At 40.1% G+C, this 16,233-nt stretch overlaps 1 protein-coding gene across 5 annotated transcripts in view; it reads left to right on the plus strand.

The window, feature by feature from the left end:
- Positions 1-16,233, plus strand: part of Klp31E (kinesin-like protein 31E) — a 526,989-nt gene that overhangs the window by 299,513 nt on the left and 211,243 nt on the right. The gene's annotated exons all lie outside the window — the stretch shown is intronic.

Genomic DNA, 16,233 nt, shown 5'->3' on the forward strand with positions numbered 1-16,233 from the left:
CCACCCTTTTAAAAATTAGGGTTATAAGTTCGTAAAGCACAGATAGGAAGATTGGTGCTTATATACTGGAGTTAGGACGTGAACAGACGCAGTCATTGTCGCTGGTAGGGGGGAATCCCCAGTGGGAGTAGGTCATGCCCAAGAGTTGGGCCAGGAGTTAGCAAGATTTCATGATGTTGCCGTGTCTGACAAGTTGTATATCAGTGTTATTGTGCCCAAAAAGGTTACCTGTACATGGTTCCGAAGGTTATCGCTTCAGAGGTCCGGTCCCAGATCAAGTCTTGCTTGAGAGTTTTGAAATGGGAATAGAAGAAGAAAAGTAGTCTTTTTGGAAAAGTGTTTTGGAGGAGAGTGCCAGAGCTTCAACCATCTGCAAGAAGTTAACGAGCTGTAAGAGTTAAAAACAAGATACAAGAAAAAAAAAACAGCGCTGGTGTTTGCAAACATTGTGAATTGTGCTGAGTGCGGTAAGCTCCAACAGCCTTAATGATTAGACTATCAGCCATAAGGCCTGGTCTGAGACTGGTTTGTGGGAGTGGGGACCCTCGGAATCGACTAGAGGTAACGGGGAATCTAATCGACTGCAGATAACTATAGATATTTTTCCGCGGATTTAAAGAAACGAAAGAGAACATGCTGTGTTAATATGGGTAACAAATATTTAGGTAAAACACTTATATTCGACATTAAATTTGCTAACCAAGAGCAGTGACTGTGAAAGCTGAGCTAAAAATGACATTACAGTACTATTAATTAACTTCTATAAAAGCTGAACATTAAATACCTCAACAAGTTAACGATAAGAGAATGTTTAAGATTATTATTATTATCATCATCATCAATCATCGTTCGAGCCAGATAAAATTGGAAATTAATTCAGTGGAACATTCTCACTCATATTTACAAAGAAATATTAAAGCTTTAGTGAGGAAAAAGCTGGATGTATAATGGGGAAAATATAAATGTCCAATTATGGGTTGATTTTTGCAAGTAAAGGTAAAACACGGCCATCACGCGTATAAGAAATAAGAAAAAAACTCTTGAAGGTCTCTTGATCTAAAGAATTAAAATTTCTCTCCCATTAAACAATACTTGATTGCCTCCCACCCACGAGACGCTGTAATAATTAATAAGGTAAAGCTGGTGTACAGAGAAGCCACCTTTTGCAAAGTTGCATAGGAGAAGGTGAATAAAGGTACGAAGATGAGGGAACTAGAAATTATCGGAGGATAGTAACCTGTTGTTGCTATCCTCCGATAAGGATAAGAAAGCGATTTACAGATAAACAGAAGTGTTGAAAAGCAGTGAAAGAGAAAACGAGGAGCAATGCAAAGAACTTCATACTGGAAAATAATCTCTTGCCTCAACTAACATTTGATGGATTATGTCGAGATACTTACTAGGGAGTAAAGTTTTGCCATATTTACAGCTGTTGATTGTATTAGTCCTCATACTGGGCAGTAACAATCGACCCAACTACCAACTAGTGGATTATGGAAAACAATTCTCTGCCTAACTTGATAATACTGGAGAGTAATCTTTTCTCGATTATCATCTGGTGGTTTGTTTTGAACTTCTTACTGGAGTTAATTTCCCTTTGTCTAACTACCAGTTGGTGAGTTACATTACCTTTGATATTAGTTAAATATTTGTCCACTATCACTTCACCAGTTGATGGATTACTGTGGACATGATATCAGTAAATATAACTTGATATACAACTACTATCTAGTAAATTGAGCATTTGTGTTTGCGCGCGCGCACACACTCGTGCAAGTCATTGTTGAGCAGTACAACAGAAGGTGGAAGGTTGTAAGGTTCAGTGAGGCAAGTATCAGGGTGTCTACTTATTGTTTTGGCCTTGATCCTTCAGGTCAGATCTTTCTTCTCAGTTTTCTTCCTCTCTCTTTGACTGACTGCTTACAGGATGATCTTTCAGTTTGACTTTTTTAAGCACAGTGGCTGACACCTCACATGGGTGTCCGCTTTTCCCTTGATTTTATGCCTTCACAATTGTGTCATTCATGGAATAATAACGGTATCAGAACAAGAGCTTGTTTCATATTTGCTTTGCTTGCTTTGCTGTGTAACTCAAGTTCCGCACCTCTCTTCACACACGAGTCATGAGCAAAATTTATCTTAACGCATTATGCAAGTATACAGCTTTCTATTTTTTTTTAGTTATGTACCTTGGCATTTGTTGTTTGTATGAAAATATATTAGTTTTGATCCTAAAAAAACTGCACAACTCATCTAATACAACATACAAGTGTTGTCACCTCGGCAATTTCTAGTACGTATGTGCTAACCATGCATCATTGGCAAGGACACATGTCCCAACATAAATTGTGTTTACGAGGATTTCCAATCTCCTCCAGCCTTGATATTCGAACTTTAAATCTCTCGTATCTGGTATCACTATTTTCAGTGGTATTGCACTTGCGGGACGCTGGCAGCAACAGTCTGGTTGATCAGGTTGTCAGAAAGGAAATTTGTCCTTAGGCCGAATCTGGTACATACGTGCTTTTCTAATTATGTATATATAATAATACACAACATTATTTGTTTCCCATGTACATAATGAAAGATGTGGGTATGGGCACTGCTGAACCCCAGTGTGTTCCCTCACCACCTACACACAGCGCGTCTTCCCTCTCCCCCGTGGCGTGAGGAAGGCGACACTGACTAGTCACTCCCTGGTTAACATTAACCTCGCATTGTTTTTCCATAACATATGCCTCAAATTATTCCATGCATCGACACGTAATTATTTCTAAGTTAACTGGACGCATGGCGCTGGAGGAAGATGGTTTTTATGAGAGTTTTTCGAGGTTTGTATATACGATAATCTTGGCCGGTACTCACACAGTGTAGGCCTATAAAACACAATTTACACCTTTGGTGTAAATTGCTAACTGACCAGTAAAACTGGTCAGTTAGCAAGAACTCGTTTAAGTCCTTTCTAAAAAAAAAATTCTTGTACGTTTAAACATATTTTTTCAATTATGTTAATATAAAAACTAATAATTTTGTGTCAAAAGAACCTTAGAAAACTCACCTAACCTTATTATAAAAAGCTCAATTCAATTTAGCCTAACCCAAGTACGTATATTTTAGATAACCTTAGAAAACTCACCTAACCTTATTATAAAAAACGCAATTCAATTTAGCCTAATCCAACTACGTATATTTTAGATAAGTTTACAATAAATTAATAATAAACAAACACAATGAAATATTTTTTTTTCGCTAGGTTCAGAACGATTTTTTTGCGAAATTATTACATACACAAATTTTCGCTTGCCTTATTCGACAAGAGCGTTGCTATTTAAGACAAAATCACAAGTTTTACCTATTCAGCACTATATATAATTATTTATTTGTTATACACATACAGTGGCCACTTTATTAGTACTGTGTAGGATCTCCCTATGCTCACAGAACAGCCTGAATTTTGCTTGGCATGGATTCAACAAACATTCCTTAGAGTTTCTGGTCCATGATGACAGCATCACTCAGTTGCTGCAGATTTGTCGGCTGCACTTTCATTTTGCACATCTCTTGTTCTGCCACATCCCAAAGGTTTACGCCAAATTCTGTCCCCTACCATCTACATGTCGCAGCAGAAATCGTGATTCGTCAGACCAGGCGACGTTTTTCCAATCTTTAACTGTCCAACTTTAGTGAGCCTGTGCCTACTGTAGCTTCAGTATCATGTTCTCAGCTGATAGGAGTGAAACCCGGTGTGGTCTTCTGCTGTAGCTTATCCACTTCAGGGGTTGAAATGTTGTGCGTAGAAATGTTTTTCTGCATACCACTTTTGCAGCGTGTTTTATTTAAGATACTGTCGCCTTCCTGTCAGTTTGTTCGGCCATTCTCCTTGACCTCTCTCTCATTAACAAGGCGTTTTCGCAGCACAGAACTAGTGTTCACTGGATTATTTTGTGCTTTCCCACCAATCACTATAAACTCTAAAAGACTTGTGCTTGGAAATCCCAGGAAAGCCATTTCTGAAATCCTGAGACCTCCCCGTCTAGCACCAACAATCATTTCCACTGTCAAATTCACTTATATCACATTTCTTTCTCATTCTTATATTCATGTATTTAGGTGCTAGCACATGATTGGTTGATTAGATATTTGCATTAACGAGCTGATTTACAGTTGTGCCTAATAGTGGCCACAGGTGTTCCGAGGGTGAAAGCCCCCGCGGCCTGGTTGTGGATACAATGCCAGAATTTAATTCATTTTTCATGAGCCAATCTCTTATTTGTGGTTTCTTGTTTTATTGTTCATCAGTAATAGAATTGTTTCTCCCTCGTTGAACGTAGTGTGGCCACACACATTGCAGATGATAAGTGCACAACCTGTGTGGATAATGCGAGAGTGGATGTGGAACGTGAGACACGTGTGTGTGTGTGTGTGTGTGTGTGTGTGTGTGTGTGTGTGTGTGTGTGTGTGGCTGCTTGCTGCTCTTGCTTCTTCTTCTTATTCTGTTGTAGTTGTTGATGCTGCTGCTGCTATCGGAATGTGAATTCATTGATACAACAGTCGAAGGAAAAACACTTTTATTTATTTTTTTTTTTTTTTACACAAAGGTTTTAAATGGGTTCCTACCTTTTATTTACAAGAGCTGTTACGTACATCAGCTGTGTGTGTACTCACCTAATTGTGGTTGCAGGGGTCGAGACTCGGCTCCTGGCCCCGCCTCTTCACTGACCGCTACTGGGTCCTCCCTCTCCCTGCTCCATGAGCTTAATCATACCTCGTCTTAAAACTATGTATAGTTCCTGACTCCACTTGCCATACTATTCCACTTCCTAACAACTCTGTGGCTGAAGAAATACTTCCTAACATCCCTTTGACTCATCCGAGTCTTCAGCCTCCAATTGTGACCCCATGTTTCTGTGTCTCATCTCTGGAACATCCTGTCTCTGTCCACCTTGTCTATTCCACGTAGTATTTTGTATGTCGTTATCATGTCTCCCCTGACCCTCCTGTCCTCCAATGTCGTCAGATCGATTTCCCTTAACCTTTCTTCATAGGACACGTGTGTGTGTGTGTGTGTGTGTGTGTGTGTGTGTGTGTGTACTCACCTATTTGTACTCACCTATATGTGGTTGCAGGGGTCGATTCACAGCTCCTGGCCCCGCCTCTTCGCTGATTGCTACTAGGTCCTCTCTCTCCCTGCCCCATGAGCTCTATCATACCTCGCCTTAAAACTATGTATGGTTCCTGCCTCCACTACATCACTTTCTAGGCTATTCCATGGCCTGACTACTCTATGACTGAAGAAATACTTCCTAACATCCCTTTGATTCATCTGAGTCTTCAACTTCCAATTGTGACCTCTTGTGTCTGTGTCCCATCTCTGGAACATCCCGTCTTTGTCCACCTCGTCTATTCCGCGCAGTATTTTATATGTCGTTATCATGTCTCCCCTGACCCTCCTGTCCTCCAGTGTCGTCAGGCCGATTTCCCTCACCCTTTCTTCATAGGACAATCCCCGTAGCTCTGGAACTAGTCTTGTTGCAAACCTTTGCACTTTCTCTAATTTCTTGACGTGCTTGACTAGGTGTGGATTCCAAACTGGTGCTGCATACTCCAGTATGGGCCTGACGTAGATGGTATACAGAGTGTGTGTGTGTGTGTGTGTGTGTGTGTGTGTGTATGTATGTATGTATATGTGTGTGTGTGTGTGTTTGTGTGCGCGCCCGCGCGTGCGTGCATGTATTCCGTCAGTGACATTGCTGGTTCCTGTATTTGGCATCAGGTATGTCAATATTGTGATCATGAATATTCAGTCGGGAGTGTTTTAGTTTACGTCGTCAGGTTTGTATTCCTTGTAAGGCGTGTTGTGTCTGGCGTCCCAGGATGGTGATGCTGGTAGTGGTTGATGGTGGTTAACATTTATGGAGGTTCAAAGACTCGTAAACAGAGAGCAAACTTTTTTTTTTTATATAAAAATGACGGACCACGTCGTTTTTTAATAAAGACTGGCTGCTTTTTTTGTTGCTACTTTTGGACTTTGTGTCTCTCTCATTAATAGAGGTGAGTAATGGTTGTAGTTAAGTTATAATAAGTGTGGCGGGTGATTGGATAGTGGCGCTAACTGAAACGTAAAAATATTGGTTGTTGCTCTCCATGGTGTTAGACAACCTGTTCTCCACATAATAGGGACGCGTGTTCATCCATTACATTTCGTTTGTTTCTATATGATCTATACCTCTACAGACATCATATGATTGACATTATAGCTTAGGTTAGGTTATGCTAAGTTAATATACGTTTGGTTAACCAGTGTTTGCGATTAATTAACCAATAATAACCTTATATAAACGGGTTGCTGTCAACACAGGGGACATCTCGTGGTTTCTTTGTGTTATCCACACCCATACACGCTGTACAAGTTGGATTTATTTTTACTTTTAATCTTATGCTATTATTGTCGATCTATTGCTTTGGGGAAAGATTTCTCCACTCCCATTTTTTTTCCGCCGTTTCAACACCCTTTTTTTGTAGTTTTTACCCTGCATTCATCCGCATCCATTAGCTAACATAATTTCTCACTAAACCTTTATCGATCGTTTTAAATCACAACATCCATATTCAGTGTCATCTTCGTCTTATCATTTCATTTATTTACAAAACTACCTCCCCTCATTTCCTCAGGTCTCTATCTTTTTTTTTTTTTTTTTTTGGGGGGGGGGGGCTGCTTATTTTCGTTTCACAACAGTTCTGTGTTTGGATTTTTATCTTTTTTGTCATCTATAGAGAATTTTTTTTTATTAATGGACTTTACCGAGTTGTTTGAGCGTTAAAAAATTACTTAGTACCTGCTTTTCCACTGGTTTGTAGTTCTTTACTTTCATTCCATCATTATCCGTATGGACTTTGTCTTAGACCTGGTTCTGTTGTTCACTTCGTAACCGTCACAGCTCAGCTGTCTATTGGTTCTGCAACGTCGAGATTATCACCTTAATCAGCACACACAAGAGCGGGTCACGGGTCATCACAGCTTGCCAGCACACTTGTTTTGCCAGGTTGTGTCACGCTTGGTTGCTCAGTCTAATTCCAGTTCCTACCATCTGCGTAATTTGTTTCTGAAATGAACTGATGTATATCCAGCATTAGAATGTATTAAGGAGTCTCAGCGTGGATTCGAGGTCGTTCGTGCCTGACAAACTTACTGACTCACGAAATCGTAATGACACGATTGCAAACAAACCATACCACGATCTAAACTCTCTGACCGCGGGTTCAAGCTCCTTCCGTGATATTTTTTTTTTTCAACTTACCGATGTTCTCCAATAAAGCATTTGAAACAGTAGATAACGATAAAGAATATGATGTTTATTTGGATTTCAGTTAAGCCTTCGATAGAGTACCTCACAAAATACTTTTAAGAAAAGTGGTAGCTCATGGTATAGGGGGTAAAGTTCTAACATGGATTGAGGCAATAGACAGCAGAGAGTTTCCATTCATGGGGTCAAGTCTGAATGGGGACCGGTCACTAATGGCGTTCCGATCAGTTTTAGGTCCATTGTTGTTCATAATTTACATTAATGACCTTGATGAATTTGCAGGTATTAGGTAAAAAGGACACAAGTGCAACGTTGCCACAGTAAAATGTCACATTAGTTGCACTTGACCTTTTACCTGACATATTGTCGGTAATTGCAAGTGACATGAGTAAATTTGCTGATGATACAACAATAGGCATAATGATTAATTTTGAGGAAGATGCCAGTGAACTCCAAATTAATGTCTCGGTCTGAAAAGTGGCAAATGCCGTTCCAGGCGATGTAGAGCTTGATCACACAGAATGTGAAAAAGACTTGGGAGTCATGGTTAGCAGAAATCTGAAGCCAAGACAACAGTGCCTAAGTGTACGCAGTAATGATGACGTGTTCAGTCTATCAATCTTGAAGAAAGGATACTTTTTTCAAGATTGATGGACTGAACACATCGATTCCAGGATGAGGGACTGATTATCTCAAACTACTCCTAACTTTACACCGTTCTCATGGATCCTTGGAGATGAGAAGGGTGGGGATGGATCCGTGGAGAAGGAATTCTTACGCTGGAATCCAAGTGCTATTAATAGAAAAATCTTTTTAATATACATGATATGCACCTCAAACACCTACTGGAGTGAGAAAACAGTAGGAAATATAAACGCAATGAAGAACTGGGATGATCTAAGCACAATTAGAAGTGTCAGACTCTGAGGCCCAAAACTTGAACTGGACTGTGATATCTGTGGGCCTGGAACTTTAATTAAGCAGTAATTGCCTGACAACCAAGGCAGTGATCAGGGACTCTGGCCTTCAAGCTGCGCTCAAAGAGTAAAAAAAAAAAGAAATTGTAAACTGGCGTCACATAATTCACTGGAGATTTTTGTACCAATCCTCGACGCTATAAAGAAAACAAGTGGAGGAATCTACGTTAGATGAGTTAAGAGTATAGCTAGGTGGTCGTCCTTGTTGGAGACACGAAGGTGGTGCTAAACCTACCCGCTCGGACACTCCTCTGCTTTAATTGTTACTTGTTGACGAGGTGGGATGGTGGAGTGTCTGGGGGGCCAGGGGCCATGCACCTACCACCCTTCAAGAGGAAAGAGGCTACATTGATGTCTGTGAATGGCTCTTTATCCAGTGAAGTGGAGCTACCCTCTCTTCCTCTGGATCACTTTTTTTACCTCCCATTTCCCTAGGTATTGTATGATGAGTACGGGTTTAGAGCTTTACCTTCAATGTAGTAATTATGCCTTTTGGCATTTTATATAGATTTGATATGGTTATAATTATTAAAAAAATAATGTGGATATTTAATAATTTCGATGCAAAAAGTATGGTAGTGTGAAGAGGACTGTGTGTAAAACTTTTGTCAGTATTCCTTCGTTTTGACAACGTGAAATGTTAAACCCGTGGGGATCATTCAGCGCATAGTCCTCGTGGAGCAAATCTCTTTTCAAAGTTGAGGAACTGACCACCTCAAAACTACGTCTTAAGGGTGATGGACTGGTTACATAGTCTTCAAGTCTCTTCTGTTTACTCTTTTGTACTCGCCTACTGTGTAGGCAAAACGTATCGGAATAAAGATACTTAACTGTTGTACATGTGTCTTATCAACCTGTCGGTATTGTATACCCAATTTCATATTCATAGTCTAACTGTACTCGATTGTCTTCACTGTATGTTCACACGCATTTACCACTGTCATGAGAGTCTCATAGCATGTGTTTGGTTCTCCTTTTATTAACCAAGTTGTGGTTGAAGTGTAGCGTAGGAGTTAGTCTTGTATTACCCAGGTGGTGGAGTGATGGTGGTGTTGGGGTTAATCTTTTAAGACACATATCGTAGGTTACATTTGTTTCTGGCCCTAATCATAGATATGAAAATTTTATAAAAATTATTATGTAGCATTGGCTTCAAGTGTAAAAAATGATCTAAGGTCATCTTATATCCCAATAATTATCTAAAATAACCCTTGATTATGTTAGTTATTTCACCATGTCCACATAAGAGTGAGATGTAGCATGTAAGTTTGAAGAAAGAGTCTGTTAGATTAGCGTGTTATGGTAGCAGGTGCAGGGTGTGTATGCAGCTGGCAAGCAGACGCGTATGCAACGATAGCTCCCGCCCACCTCAACACAACCCACCGGAGGCACCTCTTGCGGACACCGGTTGAACGCCAAGTATCTTCCAATCTTCTGTTATCTGTTTTTTTTTTTAAGTAGGTGAATGACTAGCACCGGTACACCGGCGGTTGCTTAGCCACCGAGCTAGTCGTCTTGTCATTAACATCCGCGTCAGGAGAGAGATTCTTCCCTTAAAGCTATTCTCAGTAGTAGTAACCAGTTACCAGTAACCAGTGTACCTTTGTCATGAACCAAGAATTACTGTATCGAACAGCCGAGTTGGGTACTCCTAGCAGAAGAGTATACCAGTTAGTAATTCCACAGTCACTAGTGAATGTAGCCTTACGGCTAGTTCATGATGCACCAGGTGTTGCACACCCTGGTATGGATCGTTCAGTAAAACAAGCCAGATTGAAATACTTTTGGCCTCGTATGGCAACTGATATTTCTGAGTATGTTAAGAAATGTAGTGTCTGCATGCAACATAAAGGAAATGCTAATGGCCCTAATCCAATCCAAGTGTATCCAACTACTAGCGAACCGTGGGAAAGAGTTGCGCTAGATTTGTTAACTAATTTCCAATGTTCCCTCCAAGGCAACAAACATCTGTGTGTTATGGTAGACCATTTCACCAGATATTGTGAGTTAGTTCCTATTGCAGATAAGACTGCCGAGACAGTAGCTAAAGCGTTTAAAGAACGCATTATCTGCAGGCATACCACCCCTAAGTCCCTAGTAACAGATAATGGAGGTGAATTCTGTAATGAGATTCTTGAAAATTTGTGTACCTTGTAAAAGATCTCTAAATCCACCATTGTTCCTCATCATCCTGCCAGCAATGGGTTAGCGGAACGAACCAATAAGAAAGTACTTGATGTCTTGAGAGCCACTATCAATCCCAACAGTGAAACTTGGGATGAAGTTATACCTGATGTGCAGTGTGCTATAAATTCTGCTTACAATGTTTCTATAGGTGACACTCCACATTATGCATTGTACGGTGTAGATAAACGTTTGCCTTATGAGTTGTTATATTCTAATCCGAAACCAAATTACAACCCTGATGATTTCATAGCAACTCGTACCAGCTTAGCTCAAAGTGTTTTTAGAAGAATCCGTGAAACACTTCATAAATCAACAGCAGAATTTACAAGAGTCGCAAACACTCGAGCAAAGCCATCCAAAATCAAAGTAGGTTCGAGAGTTATGCTGATTAACTTTAACAAAACGTCTGCAATGCCAAAGCTTGATCAAAAGTTTGTTGGTCCTTATCGAGTAGTTGAACATATCACTGGTAATAAGTATAAGGTTAGAGAGATTAGTACTGGTCAGTATAAAGAATCGCATTTAGATTATATGAAGTTAGTATGTGATGATAATGATGTTCCAACCCAAACTAATGTGACAGACTCTGACAATCCTCCTGATCCTGTACTCTCTTCCTCTGATACTCAGTCAGACGATCAACCTGAATGTCGTTATTCCCTACGTACACGACAGGTATTGAGAAATCCTCAAGTATCATTTATAACTTCCAATTCAGATTTGCCTCAAATACAGCATGAGTTAGCCAATGCAACAGAGTTTGATCCTCCCAGAGATGACACCCATTCTGCATATGTCAATCTCACCCTAGCAGAGTTAGGGTTAAATGTAAATAACCTGTATAGATGAATAATTACAGTATCAACTTATCAGTATTCAAGAATTTTTTTTTTGTGTTCACGTTCTCTCCGAATTCTGAGAGTTAACAGTCTAGATTTGAGTGCACCGAATCTGCTTTCTGTTAAACACTTCTTTCTTTGTATATATTCCTTCCTCAGAATCCGTAGATCACATGAATACAGATCGATCGATCAAATATTTTTTTATCACTTCTATTGTGTAATATTAACGTTGAGTTTCATTCGTTAAGTTTCATTCAATGACTATCATTCGATGAGTTGTTCTATATTATACCTTGTATTGCATTACAGTTTCAGTTACGTAAGCTTCCATTCCAATGTTCTACTTATGTATGTTATAATGTTCAATTGTTGTGTACTTTGACATTGTATAGAATCAGCCCAAGCCGTATACCTGCCATCTCTAGTTTGTATTAGTTGTATGTCGGGACGACATACGTTAGCGTCGCCGAGCTCTCAGTAGTAGTAACCAGTTACCAGTAACCAGTGTACCAGTAGATGACTCACTACCAACCGTCTCTGCGTGAATCACTGGCTGTATTCATATTGTTGCTGACCTAGCAGGATTTCAAGCGCCCCCTCGCCCATGGGCACTCCTCAGTCAGTCTGGTCAAGGGGCAGAGAGAGGCAGGTTCGGCTGTGGCGCCCTTCCACATACTTCAGTTACAATATACGTACTTCCAGCCTACGTGAGTATTATTTTACCCAATCCACGTGTTCGAACCCCACATGATACTATCGTTACCTCAGCCCATCCATCCACCATTATTGCTCCTCCAGGAGAACTGCTTCCAACATTCCGAAGTCATATTATGGTTATTGTACAATGAATTACTGACGTGTTAACAAAAACAAGGAATTTTTTAAAGGAAAGTTGATGGTAAAGGCTTCGAGACCCTCCCCCCCCCTCTCTCTCTCTCTCTCTCTCTCTCTCTCTCTCTCTCTCTCTCTCTCTCTCTCTCTCTCTCTCTCTCTCTCTCTCTCTCTCTCTCTCTCTCGCAGTCCAGGGCTCCTACCATCCCCAGTCTCCCCGTTTTTTTTCCTCTAGCCTCATATTTTGGACCCGTTATGGGTAATAATTTTGTACCCCTGATAAATTTTCTGGTAATCTGCATAATTGTCTTGAGTTTTTCTTAGGACCTTGCTGTACACAACATGTATAATATGGCCTTAGTGTTAAATATTTCATTGTTCGTAATTTTCTCTTGCAGGTATAGTTGATAAAGATGATGGCGGGTTGTTGAACTTGAGGATCCCAGTGCGTAATATGATAAAGCTTTACATATAAAACTATGGTCTGTGAAAGTTCCAGCACACTCCCATCTCCAAGAGGAACTTAGGCCCTGCGACCCATCTATGTTCGTCTGATGAACTTCTATAATTAATATCTCTAGGTTAATTTCATTGTTCAAGAAAAAATCTTTGTCTATCTGTAGTTCTTAATGACTATATACGATCTGAAAATATTGGTGGCCGTAGTCTGACTGTTACCCGATGCAAAAAAAAAAAAAAATACTTTACCTAGTTATTTTTTGATAGGGATGGTTTGTGTTTGCACTGATTCAAAATGTTTTAGACATAGATGCAGATTAGGGTTTGTTGCTGGAGTGGGAACTCCTTTGCTGCTTATCATCTAGAATTCTAGATGGTATCGTAAAGTTGACCTCCTTTGATGCCATGGCGGTCTTGCTTAATATGTAAACGATGAGACTTGTGTAAGAAACATCACCTTGTTTGTCGGATTATTATATAGCGCTCCTGCTCCCTCCTTCCCCCTTCGCCGCTTTCACTTAATTCTCTTCCTCCTGCCCCCATTTTCCTTCATCCCTTCTTCCCCCTTTCCTTTCTCTCCTCACAAAAGAGTACCTGAGGTTATATAATACTGTGTGGTTTTCGTGAGTGGTGCCAGTATATAATTACCCATTCGAGTTTGCGTTTGCATGTAAATGGAACGCTGGAGATGTAAAAAAGTTTCAAGCTTAAGAATGATTGAACCTTGCAGGCCAGGAGTCGGTAAAGTCGCTGGATAGTAGTTACGAGGCTACGCCAGTAACTGTGACTCAACTCTACTTTTCAACAACCCTGAGGAAAAAGTACTTCCTAACATCTGAATGACTTATCTGTGAAGTAAGTTTCCACGTGTGTCACCTTGTCACTGGTACTCCTAGTTCAAATAGATTATCTTTTGTGTTTTCTCAATTTTTCTTAAAGTTGCGTACGTTGTAATCATGCCTTTCTTTGTGCTCTCCTCAAGGTCGTCACGCTCTCATAGTGCATTCATCTCGGCTCTGGTACTAGTCTTGTTGCATAAATTGTGACCTCAAGCTAGCTCTACACTTGCTTAACCAGATTCTTCACACTGTGGGTCGCATAATCAATGATTCTTCTAACATATGTATAAAGTTTTGAAGAATTCTTTGTTCAGTTTCCTGAATGGTATTTTTTATATATTAATTCTTCCTGGGATCATTGCTCCCACTACCCGGTCTCAGACCAGGCATAAATTATAGAGGAAATATTGCAGGAATAAGATCTATTGAGAAGTATACAGAAAAATGAAAATAAGTAAGTTTGTACTAAATGTATGTCGAAGTTTGTAAGTTTTTTTTTTTTGTATCAGCTTCCGTGTTTATGAGAAAAAAAAAATACCAGTTCTTTTGCCGGAGGAAAACATGTAATAGACTTCCATTGCACACTCGTATGACAGGACAGTAGTATCTTCCTGGGGGGTTGCTGTCTACCGGATTACTACCTGCTGTTTTAAGATTGTGTGTGTGTGTGTGTGTGTGTGTGTGTGTGTGTGTGTGTGTGTGTGTGTGTGTGCGCGCGCGTGTGTGCGCGTGCGTGCGTGTGCGTGCGTGTGCTCCTGCAGCAGCTTAATTTAACTTGCATGGTAGCACATATGCTTAGGGTGTAGGACTGTGTTTTGGCGTGTTGAGATTGTGCAGGGGGGCGATGACTGGGTGTAGGTGACACCTGGGTCTCCATCGTCTGTATGTAGGTGGCATCTTACCTCGGGTAACCTCTCGGTGTAGGTGGCATGTGGGTATATGTACAAGGATGATCGATCCTTGGTCCGTGGTACGTAGTACGTAGACTTGTGTACCTGGATGTAGGTGGTATGTCGGTGCGTGTACGTCGGTGTAGGTGGTTCGTGGGTGTATGTACTGAGTATATCGGGGTCCCAAATTCCTACCAAAAGTTCCAAATTTTTTTCAGGTTCTAAAGATATTACTTCTCACTTCAGTTCTAAATCATTTATTTACCTGTAACTCCAGTATTACTCGCACTTCTTGATGCAGGTCAGCGAATAGCTCTTTGCCGCCTCAGTTCATGTAATCTCCCAGCTTGTCTTGGATCAATAGCTATCCACCTCAGTTGCATTCTTTGTGAAGGAGGAATCTTGAGGTTGAACAGCCATTCCTTTTGAACTCAAGTAGTCCATTCACTGTGACTGCAAAAATGACTCAACCTGGAACTAATTGCCTAATAATTTACTTTTACTGTGTTACAGTGATGAATAATTAAGGAATATTATATTAAAAATGGAGGTAAATTTAAGTAAAATTATTTTTAACCACAGGTACACCGCGTGCATAATATATTTGTTTTGTGACATTTACTTTTAGTATGAAAATGCAGTACTGCAATCAGAAATTATTTTTTTTTGCATTATATAAAATTAGCATAAAACGCGATTATTGGGTGTGGTGTAATGAGGGGTATTCACACCTTATATGTACAAAAGATATAACAAATGATTGAATTTTGATCATAACCAGCATGGTACCTTATATTTTGAACAACAGCGAGCAACAGATAACTTCATTGCTATAGAAAACAATTACCCCCCCCCTCCCCCCAAAAAAGAAAATCCATTGTTTTTGGTCATGTGACATTTCATAGTTCCCTACCATGCTCTCCATACAAGGTAAGGAGGAGTTTGCAAAACTAGCTCCCTTGCACTAGGTACATTCTGTAGAGCATTCCAGGAAATTTTTGATGAACGACACACTTGTGCCCCTGGATGAGACACTTCTGCATAAGTGTCTCATCCATCAGTTTATACCTTTTTTTTTTTAAATATAGAGGAATTTTTTGCATGTCCATAGTTTCGTATCACACTTCGTCTTGCAGTTGCATCTGATCACCGTGATCAGTATCTATCTACAGTTTCCTGGATTCACTGATGAACTTCGAAATAAACAATAACTCTGTGACATAGTGCTGTTGCAGTTGTTCGTGACTGTGTGTGTGCAAAGAGGTGCTTGCAGAACCTTTGTCTCGAAATCTTCAGAAGTGCATTGCATCCATTGTGCAAGTTGACAAGCTGCTTCTGCAACTGAAGTGACCTTATATGTGGTTGCTCCGTGAAATAAGTATGCTCTTCAGCATTTTTAGAACAACTCATCCCCCTTCCCAATGCCAAACGGGTTGTCCAAATTGCTTCAGCAGCTCATAAAGCTCATGGTTGGCCTCACAGCTCGTATTTATAGTGTGGGTCCACGTTAATGGGCTCACCATTGATTTTGGCAGAAACCATAGTACCCAATGGCATAACATGTTCTTTTTTCGTAATCGTATAATCCACTTTTTTCGTAATCGTATAATCCACTACTGCTTATTTTCCGCACCATTCATTCTTGGATTTTACGACACATTTCTTTTGCTTTGTCCCCGTTTACAGTTTTGTCAGCATTAACACCAGAGGTGGTGTTACGTAGATTTAAATCTTCACAAAATGGATTTCTATTCTGAAGATACTAGAAAAGTTGAGTTGTATCCTTGTTGTATTTTGCCTGTCTGTTTTTTGTTATATCTTTCTTTTACTTGCTTATCAGTTACTCTGTATGCTAACTCCTGCGTGACACCATTAAAATTGGCACTTGCTGGCATATCTTAAGA

The sequence above is a fragment of the Cherax quadricarinatus genome, chromosome 54 (genome assembly GCF_038502225.1).
Source record: "Cherax quadricarinatus isolate ZL_2023a chromosome 54, ASM3850222v1, whole genome shotgun sequence".
Classification (NCBI taxonomy): Eukaryota; Metazoa; Arthropoda; class Malacostraca; order Decapoda; family Parastacidae; genus Cherax; species Cherax quadricarinatus.